The sequence below is a fragment of the Sesamum indicum genome, linkage group LG2 (assembly GCF_026168435.1).
Source record: "Sesamum indicum cultivar Baizhima isolate 11 linkage group LG2, ASM2616843v1, whole genome shotgun sequence".
Classification (NCBI taxonomy): domain Eukaryota; kingdom Viridiplantae; phylum Streptophyta; class Magnoliopsida; order Lamiales; family Pedaliaceae; genus Sesamum; species Sesamum indicum.
Window position 1 is genome coordinate 12,911,424 of NC_142658.1, and position 12,365 is coordinate 12,923,788.

Below are 12,365 nucleotides of genomic sequence, written 5' to 3' on the forward strand. Positions count from 1 at the left end.
TACATCCAAGAGTTGGATGTGGTACCTAGCATTACTGAGCCCGCAGTTATCTTCTACAATAACAACGGCACGATAGCATAAGAAAAGAAACCGAGATCAAATCACCGTTCCAAATACATTCTTAGCACAACAACACGTCTTTGCCTAGGGGAGGACTCCTTTCGTGCAATGACTCCTATTTTGCAATGAGTCCGTTTAGGTTTAAGAGTCTTAGATTTTGAGAGCGCCTTCTTTCTCCTGGGCTGTCTTAGTTGCCAGGGGGAGTCCCTCTAGGACTGATATGGTCCAATGTGGATGTTGACCTCGGGATTGATGAAATGTCATGTAGGAGAGTGCGATGCCATGTAGGAGAGTAGGCTGCCACGTGTGTGGGCCTTTTGGGCCGAATGTTTGTCGGGCTTTGATCATAGTTTGAGTACGAGGATGCCTTCAGCCTCCTCCCTTTACCAATCTGTTTTCTGAAAGCAACAAAAATGCGAGTGGATCGGTCTGGGAACGCGCAAGCGGAAGTGGTAATATAAAAATTCATAAGTTAAAAATCGAATTAAATAAAACCATGATTCCAAGGGGTGTAGCCTTGGAGTTCCCAAACGTTCGATGTAATTAATTATAACAACAATAAAACTAAAATGCGGCATATGGTAAATTGAAACAAGAAGTGCAAGAAACGTAAATCAAGAAATACCTTTTTCTTGATTTTTTTCGAACTTCTTTTGATTGATCTGTTCACCCGAGACTTCAACGTAGAAGCCCTCTAAAGACATGTCTACACTACATCGGTATGGGCTCCCTTAATTCAATTTGCTAGAAAAGAATTAGGGAGAAAAAGAATACACCAAGTGTGTGGGAGAGCGGGCGGCCAAAATGGGGTGTCTAGGGTAGAAAACTATTTTGTATTGTGTTACGTTATTAGTTATTCCAAATAACTAATATATATATATATATATATATATATATATACCTTATATGGATGTACTATAATGTGTCTAGGTTCAGTCTACAATCCATAAGGTAATAAATCCTTTGTTCCAAATAAAGAACAACTAACATAACACTTTCCAAAAGTGAAATTGTTAGTCAATTATGTCCTTTCCTAGAATTTTCTAACAAGCTTAATTCAGGGTGCTTGGCCGATGTTATGGAGATAAATACAAGGCCCAACTAATTTTAATTAAGTTCAGTTTAATTAAAATTCACCTAATTAAGCCATTATATATTTAACCCAACTAAATATATATGCACCCAATAAGCCTTTATTAAATAATAAATCTAACTCATTAAATAATAAGACAAGCCTAATATAAATTAATCCCATTAATTTGTCCTTGGGCTCCTCCATCCAATGGATCCCTCTCATTTATAAGTAATTCAATTACTTATGGAATTAATTCCAATTTAATTTCTCATCCTTTCTCGGTGATTTGTGTGTGACTCTTAAGGTTAAGCTAGACTTGAGTGTCAAACACTATTATTAATTAAATCTAATTTAATTAATAATTTTCGATCAACCCTTGATCAAGAAAGCCCGTCATCATGGGTAGTAGTCTTTCAACGGTCCATGGCACTAGAGACTAGGCGAATATCCATGTGAACTTTTAGGCTCTCGAGTTCATATAGATATGGTCCTTTCATCTACTGTCTCCTGATCATAGTTTAGGGCATGAAATTGGGTGTCGGCTCCCATCCCGTACTAGGCGTCTATGCTTAATACTTGAGATCACGTTACGCCAAATTACTCGACATAGGAACCTCTTTTCTTATTTGACCAATGACTGTGGCCACAAGTTTATAGAGCATGAACACATCTCCAAGTGCATAGGAGATACCTCTATCACGTTTCGACAGGGAACAGATCATTTTCTTGAAACTCACCGTCCTTGCTACATGTGTTGATTGCATTGAATAAGGAATTATGGTGACCATGTTTGAGACACGATCACCTCTCGTACAAATCAAAAATACAGTCATCGCATGTACATGACTGTCGTGATTCCATAAGTTTGAGGACTATTCCCGTACTATCGAAATCGGAGATTCGAGTCATACCGATCAAGCCTCCAAAGCTTCCATATGACAACCCTTGCGAGTCAGTTCAGTTGATTCGAACCTAGTCAATTGACCCACTAAGATCACATAGACGTCCTACGTCTATCGCCGATGAAACACGACACTCAATAAATGAATGCTACTCTTAATGCAAGTCTATAGTACACTCGATGACCATTCTCGAAGTCTTCGACTTAGAACATTTCAAACACAATCCTTGAAAGTTGGTTTCATGGCCGCCATCCAATGCGCAGTCCAACTATTGCACGGTTGTCAAAGTGGTATGTAGGCTTTGATGTGATGTTTAAAAGAAATGCAAATATATATGTAATGAGCACAACAAATGAAATAACAATAGCGAATATTCATTTCATTCACTGAATAATATTACATGAAATTGAGTTATTTTCAGATTGTATTACAAGTATGCCAATCTAATTGGCTTTTAGGTCACATAGTCTAACATTTTCTGAGGGACGCCTCCAAAACCGCCTATCAAGTGTTCTTGGGCCTCTAATGACTTGAGCTTCCGAAAATGTTATGGGTCTCTCATTTTTTTTTTGGATCTCTTAGGCCAGTCTAGTTTTATGCACACCGTTTAATAGTTAAAGGATCTTTCAGTTTTGTTCATATTTCAATCAAAAACTTTATTTCTTAACAGGATTTTATCATTTACCTCTCATGAGAAATTCGAGAAAAAAATATGCATTATCGTGATTTGTATCCATAAATCAGTTATAAATGGAAAAGTTAGATTATGGAAGAGCGAATCATAATTTTTGAATTCGACTAAGATTTTCAATTGAACAAGTATGATTAAGGGACCCATGGCTAAAGATAGAGAGTCAATATCTAATCATTACTAAATCTTTCATTTTTTTTTTTTTGTTTCTAAACAAAGAAACAAAGCAAAATAGCTATTCAACGATGACTGTGGTCTACTAGAGACATAGGCCTATTGTTTTAGCTCGGTGGAAACAAATCCTTTTCCTTAGGATCCTCTCAAATAGAAATACTCAATATTTAAAATATTTAAATAAATATATCGCATGTAAATAAATCTAGTATATACCTATGGACGATAACGAACCCAATTTATATAATTTTTTTTTTGTACATCAACTCTGAACTTAATACTAGATCAAAGAGAGAACGAGAGTAAGTGGAATACAGAGAGTAAGTGGGATGGAGAGAGAGAGAGAGAGAAGGGTGGCAGATTTAGCTTGTAGGGTTAGAGAGTTGTGTGTGTTCTATATGTTATGGTGTATATAATCACATATATATGACTTGTATGGGAGAGTGAAAATGTGTATGGTCCAATCATACCATATAGAAGAGGCACCATTTATAGCTGAGTTGCAATTTTGAAAAGTGCAAGTAGGTGACATCGAATTTCCAAGTATGGAGGAGTCCTACTCCTCCATTCTTTTCTCGAAGTCAACCCTTTAGCCGATGGCCTTAATTTAATGGATTGAGTTTTATTTTAAATAAATTAAAATAAGCTCAAAGGTCCAAGAGTTTAATTAAGTTCAATTTAATAAAATTCAAAGTAAATTAGGCTCATCGTCAACTAATCCAATTAAAGACATAAGTCGAAATATCTCCAATTATTGTTTTTAATTTGTTAATTAAGATAAACCCAATTAAATTATTTTAATTAATTTAATCTTGGTCTATACATCCAATGGATCATCCCACCTGTAAATAATTCAATTATTTGCATCTTTTGAAATTAATTCCAAATTAATTCCCTTTCTTCTTTGTTGATTTGTGTGTAGTCTAGGTTCGCTCTCAACTAAACTTAGGCTAGTATTCAATACAATTGATTAATTAAATTTAATTTAATTAATCACTATTGATCAACCATTGATCAGGAGAGCCTGCTACCATGGACGGCAATTGTTCATGGCACTAGAGATTATGTGAATATATGTGTTAACAATATTTAGGGTCCCGAATTCCATATGGGTACAACCCTTTCGTCTACCGTCCTTAGTTTATGCCATGGAATTTGGTATCGATTTCACTCCTTCACTAGGCATCTATGCTCTAGAAACCGCATTTCGCTCCATTGTTCAATATAGAAAATCATTTCTTAATCAACCAACCACTGTAGCCTAAGATTTTCATATAACAATCCCCATGAGTCAGTTCGACCGGTTTGACACTTAGTCAGCCAACCCACTAAGATCGTATAGATATCAACGTCTGTTGCCGATGAAATACGACACTTATACAATGAATACGATGCTTAGTGCAAGTCTCCATATAGGACACTCGGTGCCCAATCTTGAGATACTAAACTTGGAACATTCCAAACCCAACCTCATCAGTTGATTTAATAACCGCCAATGCGTTGCCCAACTGCATGATTTGTCTAAATGGTTTGTGGGTTTTGTTGTGATGTTAACAGATTTTATCATAATTAAAAGAGCACAACAAAAATAAAATCAAGAGTGAATCTGGTCATTGATGATATTATATTATATTGAGTTTGCCAAATAAATTAGTTAAAAGCGAATCCAATTCAACTTTTTGGTAATTTATTTTAATAATTTTTACATGAATCTTTCTATGAGTAGCACTATATTAATTACATAGATGCTGCATAGAATTTTTTATCGTCAAGTGTATCTGAACATACATCCACACCAAGGTTTTCCTCGATGTCCATGTTTTTGCTGTTCTGTGGAGGTTGTATATTTTTCTATGTTTTATACAAGATTTTTTATGTCCAGTTTGTTGTTTTCAATTTTAGAATATGATATCAACAGTAGAATAATTTAGGGTAAATTACATTTTGGTCCATAAGTGGACCTGTTTCTAAATTTGGTCTCACACTCAGGTCAATTCGCACATTGAGTCCCATATGTAGTTTTTTTTTGTTTTTTTTATTATTAATTTGAGGACCGTTGAGGGATTTCCGTCCAATTAATAACGTCAACTAATCTCTCCATTAGTCAATACAATCAAAATAAGGATAAATACATTTTTTATCTCATAAGTAGACCTGTTTCCGATTTTAGCTTATTCCTCTTTCCTGCTGGATTCAAGCTTTTTTATATTATACTATTTTATCTAAGAGAAAAAAGGTTTGATGTTATTTTATTTTTATGTAGACAAGTTCACATGTTCTGACAAATTTCTTAGTTAGACAATTTATTTGAAAATATATGAGTGTAGTAGGTATTAAACTAACTATGGTTGATTTAAGAACTCTAGTTTTGTTATATATCAAAATCACACAAGGTGAAATTCATGGATAATCAACTTCGATTCCAATAATTAAATGCACAGGACCGCCTTGCTTCATTAATATATAAATCAAGAAACAAAAATATACACGCAATTGAGAATACATCCATTTCAAATGCCTTGACCTTTCACACAACTATTTGCAATTTTGATGATTTGGTGTTAGTATGTTGCATGCTACTTTTCTTCATTGTACTTTTCTAGTTCTTTATATCATGGGGAATACCCTAATTTCAGTAAAAGGACAAAATTATGTTTAATGAAGGGCGATTCAGTAAAAATAAATCAGGGTTTGTGTATTTCCGTGTTGGGCCTGCTCTCTACCCCGAAAGAAGAATCCACTTACTGCAAACGGAATCGTCCGATTAGAAGCATGGATACATTAGATCACGATACGTGGCCTATTCAACAGTATACATTTGGGCCCTATAAATATCCAAATACACATCATTTGAGGTATTTGGTATTTTATTATTTTCGACCTTACTCTCAGTTAATCGCATATTTCTATCTCGATCAAACTAACTTGAGCGTTCGAGAATTTTAGTCGGGATGAACCCGACGAGCCTGACGTTATTGTTTCATCCTCAGGACCCAATACCGATCTGAGGAGATTACGTGATTGACATTGAATCGTCCAACGAGGTCAAATATTTTGAGCTAGGTCATTATCTATTTTTATTAATTGAAGTGTGCAAATAATGTCTAAAATAAAATTTTAATTTTCAAATATGTATATCTTATGAGATGCATGCATAAAAATAGTGTTTAATGCAATTTATCCTTGTGATATTGTAAATAAACAAATCACCCTCTATGATAAGGAAAAAATAGCAATTTACCCTCTGTGTTTTTCAAAATGACGCAATTTACCTCCCTATCAAAGATGTTATTGCTTTATTTTAAAAACTACAGGAGAGTAAATTGTTGTATTTTAAAAAAGATATGGAGGTAAATTGCTATATTATTTTTATATATGGGTAATGCACTCATTTACAATATCAGGTCGAGTTGCTTGCATTTTGCTCGAAAAAAATATATCCCATAAAGATTGTATACTTTAAATTTTATTTCAAAATTCTGTAACAGTGAGTAACTTCTAAATCGGAAAAAGATGAAAAACTATCACTATGTTTGGTTTTATTTTTAACTTGGTTTGGTGTGTTCGGTGGAGATACAGAGAGAAAAACAAAGATAAATAAGTATGTAGTAAGGATAGTGTATATATTTGAATTTGTTTTTGGAAATAATATAAAATAAGTATGGTATGTTTGATGTTGTTTAGTGGAAGACAAAAACCACTGCTTATATATATTTATATATATGTATGAGTATGTATATAATTTTTTTAGTTGTAGGGCTTATAATTAATGTAGACTTATTTTGACAAAAAACAAATGGGTCACTATTTCTTCGTAACATCTCAAAATACCACCAAAACTTCCAAAACAAATTAAGACAAACATTCTCCATATTTTGAGATGGGCCAAAATCGAAACCAAACACTATATATATATCTATCATATATATAATTATTTTATTTTATTTTATTGAATTAGAAGAAAATAAAAATGATGGCAAAATCCACATTCTGTTGGAAATATTAGTTTCTTTTTTTTTTTTTTTTCTTTCTATATTAAAATTCCGTTGTTGTTGGTTTGCTGATTGTATGGTTTCAAAGATACGCATCTCATAGCATAAAAATAGACATGCTAAAGGCCCATGCAAGAAAATGATGTAATCTGTTAACTTATGTAGGCTGTACTGTTATTTCCCAGTTTGGATTATTCTTTCATTTTCTTGCAGACGTACGGGCAACCAAACAGCTGAACATGTTGAATGGTTACATTTCAAAACTAACCACGTTATTTCTTTAACGATTTATCCAAATTTAGCAAAGACGTCTACCATATATATCATAACAGCCACACTCTGCATAATTCATCAGCAAATTTGTAATTTAAGTTTGCGTATGTAAGAGGGAATGTGATGAGGGTAATTTCCAAAAGATCAAATTGTTCCTATTTTTTAAAGGAATTTGTAGTAAAGGACAGGTTTCCGCGCATTAAGGTGCAGGTCGGGTCGGGCCCAATGGACCCGCCCGCTTTGATAGCCATTGGATCACCTGACACCAGGACGTCTAGATGATGCCACGTGGCACTTTATCATGCGGTACTGTACACTATAAACACCAGCATTTATGAATATTTACGCAAGTGCATTTATCATATTTTTTGATCTCACTCGCTCTCCACTGATCGCTTTCGACCCCACTTTCTAACTTAAGCATCGGAGGGTCTTAGTTGGGGGGCTACTCAGCAAGCCTAACGTAGGTTCTGTTCTCAAGATTCAATCATAGGAAGCTCAAAAGGGGATTCAGCGACCCGATCTCAGGATAACAAATTCAGCAACCCGACCCCAAATTGTGCGATCTACGTTAGAATGGCGATCGTATCGTGGTCCTTAAACTAAGATCTTGATAATTTTAATAATAAATTTTTTAATTTTTTATAATGTCAATAATTTCAATAAAAATTAATCTGAATTCCACTGGGTTTTCTTTTTTTTTTTTTTTTTTTTAAAGATTGAGAATTTTATCCAACTTTTTTGCATGAAAATTGCACATGGAAAGCATGTGAAGAAGGCTGAGGTACTAATTTATGCTTTCTTTTATTTATATCTCGAGGAAAGTGGTTTGAAGACAGTCCCCAAATTGAGAACCCTATAAATCCTTCCCCCCAATAAAAATTATTTTCTATTGAGACCATGATAAAAACTGATTTTAGAATTTGCAATTCTATGGCCTAAATCATTTCTTTTTCCACTTCTGTCTTCAATTTGCGAAACAAATGAGAGGGAGAAGAATCAAACCATGTTAATGTAGGTCACGTTTATTTTGAGTTATTAATTGGAACATCTTACTTAATTATTTTTAGTTTTTTATTTACTTTGTTTTGTTGGATCGATATTAGGAGTTAAAATCCGCTACTATAGCTGATTGCGGCTGAATAGCAATTTTGAAGTTATCTATACCACTTAAATCCAATCACACCAAGTAAAGAACAGCAATGCATTGCTAAAGATGATTACTACATGATCTCGCTCGAAATATGCAACCTTGATTTGGTTATCTTGATCACGACCACTTACTCTCCCAAGATCTAGTGATTGGGTCCTAAGGATAAGACACGAACGTGAGGCTCGTCGGGTACGTCCCAAACAATGACCCTCGATGCTCAAGTTAGAGTTGTTCGAGGTAAAAATATGTGAATAGGAGAATGTAGGTCGAAAATATCAAATGCCAGTTACCTCAAAATGTAGTGTGTCGGGGTACTTATAAGACCCATATGGACACTGTTGCTTGGGTCACGTGTTGTCATCGCAGGGATGTACTCCCCGATCGGACGGCTTTCTAGGTGATGGGGTTTTGTAGTTTGTAACGGGTTTGGATAGTGGACTACCCGACCCACCTTCAAGGTACGCGGACCTTGAGCCGTCAAATGACGAAAATACCCTTCATTAAAGGTGTTTTCAGTATTAATTATGCATTAAAATTGGGGTTTTCCCCATCACTACATATGCTGTCGTATATAATTTTCTTGTCAAATTGGAAATATGTTCAACTCCCAAAAATCCCCAATTGGTTTAGTGGAATTCAAATCAATTTTCAATGCCACGATTGAAATTGTAAATATTAAATAAATTTCATAATAAAATTATTTGACGTTAGCTACATGATCACATTTGCTACTCCCTCTATCATACTGGATTAAAATTGCAATTTAGCCTAATTCATCAAACTTGTTTAGTGAAAAGGCTCCAAAGGCTTAAACAAAGTATCAACCTACTTGGGGGAAAAGATCTATTTGCCTATAATTTGGTTCTTTCCACTCTTGATTCCATTATTTAGGAGATTCTCACTCTTGATCTCGTAACTTTAAAAAAATAGTAATTTTGGTCCCATGACACCTTTTAATTAGATGTTTAACAAAAAAAGTTTACATGGTCGTTAAGTGTAGGAGGGCCAAAAATAAGCATTTAGTAACAAATAGGACAAAAAATGTAAATTAAGACTCTAATGGCCACGTAAATTTTTCGTTAAAATATGTAAAAAAAATGTGTCATAAATAAAAAGTACTATTTTTTAAAAAATTATAGGACCAAATGTGATTATTCTATATCAAATAATATGAAAAGTGAAAAGATTGTAAATTACAAAACAAAAAATATCATTTTTCCACCTACTGGCGTTTGTTTATCAAGTTTTCTGATAATATAAAAAAGGAAATTTTTAGATTATATGTTCCGATTACCATTCAGACAGTGACTCCATCACCTTTGTCGTAATAAAATAAAAGTCATCAATTAAGGTTATTTGTTCACATATTACAACTGTAAATGTATCCAAACTTACTATTCTAAACTTTATCATGTAATTATCACGTGTTTTTTACTCTCTTTTAAAATCAATCCGATCTCTCATTAATGTTATATATAATAACCATTCATTTGATCAAATTGGCTAACAGTACTGAGATCTATATATAGTTGTTTTTTTTTTTTTTTTTTTTTTTTTTGCTGAGATCTGCATTTTACGTCAAAATCTTATATGGTTATCTGTAAACAGAGAATTATCAAAAAAAGTATAAGTGTAATTTTAAAATTTTTTAGGAAAAGTGTAATTTTATATTTTTAGTAAGAATTTAAGTGTAATTAACTCTAATCGTAATTAACCATGATCTTAAACAATAAAACTAATAAATTTCAAGCCAATTTAATCAATATTTCTATATTAAGTACACACGAGGCTCTCTTTTCCCACTTAAAATTTTAAATTTCGTAAGAAATCTCTCAGCCGGGAAAAGAAAAAAAAAATTCCTCTAAGTATATATTTAATAATGTATTTTTAGGAAAATTGCAATTTTCATCTTGTAGCTTATGAGTGTGTAATTTTTTATACAAATTAATTTTTGCCATTTAGTATTGTAACTTTAAAATTTAGAGAATTTTAATTATTTTTCATCTAATTTGGTCAAAAAATGCTATATGTGACTCGTAGATGGTCCAAAAATACTGTAATTTTAGTCCTATAAATTAATTAGTGTAAAACGAAAAATATCAATATCAAGTTATCGAACTATAGAATTCAATTTTTTTTTTTTGTTTGTTCTCGTATCTCTTATTTGCTATCAAATTGGGGTGAATAGCAAATTATCCCCCTGTGATATTGAAAATGAGCACATTACCTCCCTAAGAAAAAAATATAGCAATTTATCCCCCTGTACTTTTTAAAATAAAGAATTTACCTCCTTATACAGGGAGGTAAATTGCTTTATTTTAAAAATCATAGAGGGGTAAATTGTTGTATTTTAAAAAATATAGAGAGGTAAATCGCTATTTATTTTTTTCATAAAAGGGTAATTTGCTCATTTACAATATCACAAGAGGATTGCTTGCATTTTTTCCTATTAAATTGTATCAATATTTTCAGTACAATAAATCCCAAGACAAGAACACTACACAACTAAAGAAGACTAGCAACAAACCCATTGGCCAACATATAATGTAAGAAAGTAGCAACGCTTAATGAGTCAAAGCATCCCATGTTTGTCATATTGTCCCCAACTTATTTGCATACTTTTCCAATTCCATGACGTAGACCTCAAAGATCACTTACCCCTTTATTATTTAATTTGTTGCCCATTCTTCTCATCGATCTGCATATGATGCCGTAGTTAGTTATTTTCTATTTGCAGTCCCTTTTTGTTGAAAAGTTGCAAAAGCCACCACTTCACTTCACGTTTTGTTTGCTTGACCTAAAGGTTTATATTCGCCGTTGAAGAGCATAAATTACATGAACACCACCCAACAAAGCACCTCATATACACACACAAAAGCACAAAACCCTCGTCAAGATGAGTAGCAAGATTCACTCACAAGGAAAAGTCCCATTCTCGTGGGAGAACAAGCCCGGGGTGAGCAAGGAGGCGGCACGGCAGCATGATCAGCCCCACGATGTCGAGCCGCCAAAGCTGCCGCCTCCGCCATGCCCGCACGAGAACGGTAGGGTTCCCTCCCATGACTTGCAAATCCCTCTTCCGCCATGCCCGTTTCAACCGGCGCCGTCGAGAAGCTCTTCGAGGAAAGGCCTGAAGAAGATTGATGATCCCTTTCTTATTGCCTACAAAGAGGTGACCAAGAGCAGCAAAAAGAGCAAGGCTTTGGGTGGCAGTAAGGGGGATCAAGGGTTTGGATTGATGAAGAATATGGCCAATTTTTCATGTAAACAATCGTCATGTGGTGTGGCTGAGGACAGTGTAGTCAGATTGTCACAACTTCCAATTTCAAGATCACACAAAGGGTTTCAGTCTTAGTTTCCATGTCTTGAAATTTGAGACCTTAAACATACATACATCATATATGCATGGTTAATTGGTATTTGTGCTTTTTTCTAGTTTTACCTATGATTTGGGGATGTAGTTGATGATTTATTTAATTTAGTTATTATTATAATCTCAATTCTTCAATCATATTGCTTTGTTTAATGCATTACGAAAATATTTTATTCATTAGGAAAATATTTTATTCAAATCGGGTTTGATCGTATCACACCAATCACAGAATAAATACGATATATTCATCACATTTATTATAATTGATGTTCAATTGCAATTCATAATATGTCAAATGCATGATATACGCTTGTGGGGGAAAAATGCAAGCAACCCCGTATGAAATCGTAAATGAGCAAATTACCCTTTATTAAAAAAATAGCAAACTACCTCCCTATGCTTTTTACAATACAACAATTTACATCCAATACTCTTTAAAATGAAGTAATTTACCTCCTTAAAAAGGAAGGTAAATTGCTTCATTTTAAAAAGTGTCGAAAGTAAATTACTATTTTTTTATACAGAAATAATTTATTAATGTGCGATATTATTGGAGGTAAATTACTATTTACCTAATACTTGTTATGTAATTAGCTCAGGTCTGATCTTGAGACCTGCTGTAATCGGGTTTTTTTATTTTTATTTTAATTGAATACCAGAAAATTAAGATTG

The 12,365-nt window shown here is 33.6% G+C and overlaps 1 long non-coding RNA gene across 1 annotated transcript; it reads right to left on the minus strand.

Annotated features, from left to right (window-relative positions):
• Nucleotides 1–10,862: 10,862 nt before the first annotated feature.
• LOC148789190 (uncharacterized) lies at nucleotides 10,863–11,808 on the minus strand. The gene is made up of 2 exons (XR_016063932.1): nucleotides 11,239–11,808; nucleotides 10,863–11,117 (listed from the first exon to the last, which is right to left on the minus strand). It is a non-coding gene; the product is annotated as an uncharacterized LOC148789190 (long non-coding RNA).
• Nucleotides 11,809–12,365: the final 557 nt, after the last annotated feature.